The sequence below is a fragment of the Morus notabilis genome, unplaced genomic scaffold, assembly GCF_000414095.1.
Source record: "Morus notabilis unplaced genomic scaffold, ASM41409v2 Scaffold794, whole genome shotgun sequence".
Lineage (NCBI taxonomy): Eukaryota > Viridiplantae > Streptophyta > Magnoliopsida > Rosales > Moraceae > Morus > Morus notabilis.
In genome coordinates, this window is record NW_010359940.1 from 340,102 (window position 1) to 341,927 (window position 1,826).

The window sequence follows — 1,826 nt, forward strand, 5'->3', positions numbered from 1 at the left end:
TTTTGTCAATTTTTTATTTCCATCTCAGTTTCTACACTCTTCGTTCCAAATGTATCCTTCAATTTCATAATTTCTTCATCCAAGCTATCAATTTTTTGGTTCAACTTTCAAGCCTTTCGACTAATTCTAGAACCACATCTCTTGCACTAAAATCTAATTCTAGAATCAACTCTCTTGCATGGAAATTTTCTCCACTATCAAGCCACTTTCTGAACCCACAGCCTCTCTGCTCTTCATTCTACATTCAATCATAAAATGAAGGATTAATTTCAAAATTCTCCTCAAACTAAAACAGAATTAACCCACAGCCCCAATCAAACCCAAATGAACCAGATTCAACTTAAATATACAAAAGCTTTGTTGTCCAATGTTAAACGATTTAACTTATTCCGAATGCAACCATAAAATTATCTTCCCAGATTCTTCTTCGTGTGTGATGTCTTTACTATCGGATCCAACCCACATCGACATCGAATAGGACCTCGAATTTCTTCGTTTACTCAGACGCTGCCACCACTGTTTGTACTGCAGGAACACACCATGGATGAACGAGGTGAGGAAAAAAAAAGAACCAAAATGGGAATGAAGATGGTGAATTTTTCAATAAAAATGGGGAATTATCTGTTTAGGAGGGTATAAGCGCAATTGCGCTTTTAATTCTCACTAAATAAGTGACACGTGGTAATTTTATCATTCATTGTAATAAAAGGATAAAACTTGTTAACAGAACGAAGTTCGGGAAAACGAATGTTACTTTTTAAAATTCGGAGGGCAAAGTGTTATAAGGGTCATAGTTTGGGGGGAATTTTTGAAATTAATCCTTTTTATTAATACTCTTTAATAAAAAAACTATGTTAATCATAAAAATATTAATCAAAAGTAAAGAACAAAAAGTCAGACTCATACACTCTTAAAGATATGTTTAGTATTTTCTCATTAATATATATTAATGCTGGTGTCAACTTAACTTTTAGATGAAAAAAGCTCTTTCCCATTTTTTTAGGTTTTAGAGAGAGAGAATGAAAGAGAGAGAGTCCTGAGGCCGGCGCGTCATCTGTCCGTTGGCCTTTGATCTTCGTCCAGAGCACGGTCGTCAGGCGATCTACGGTGTTTCAGAGTTCGTGCCGCCATGGGACGGGAGGACCGCTATCTTCGCTACCAATCTGGGATCTGGTGCGAGGAGAGGGGCATCGGGGCCAGCTGTGGAGGTCGTGGAAGGCTCCGATCTGTAGGATCTAGTTGTGATTTTTTAATGAAAAATCATTTGAACAACAAACTTGTAGGCGGAATTTCAAAATTTTTTTTAACATATCCATTTAATTCCAAATTAAATGTAAACCACAACGAGAGATACATGCATGATATATGTTTATAGACAAAGGAATAAAATGACAATCATACCTTTGTGACGATTGAATCAAAAATGACTGCAAGGATCTTGTCTCACTATTTCACGTTCCGAGATAGAGAATTGCCGTGAAACAAGATCGTTGATCTATCGATACGATCACACCAAAAACCACTCGTTGATTCAAGACTATGACTCTAAGTGTTTTGGGATGAGAGAGTGGGCTCTTTTCAAAAAAAAAACTAAGGAAATAATTTTTCCTTCTATTTTGTCTCAAAATTCCGGCCACCCTAAGGACAGAAAAGTGTGAGATATTTTCTTCTCTTAAAAACTCATAGCTAGGGTTTTCAATAATATCCTTTTATAGGAGGAAATTCAAAAACTCAAACCCTAGATGGGATTTTCGAATTTCCCCTTCTCTCTAGGATCAAAATCCGAAATTCCCCATATGGCTAGGGATTTCTGAATTTTCCTTCTC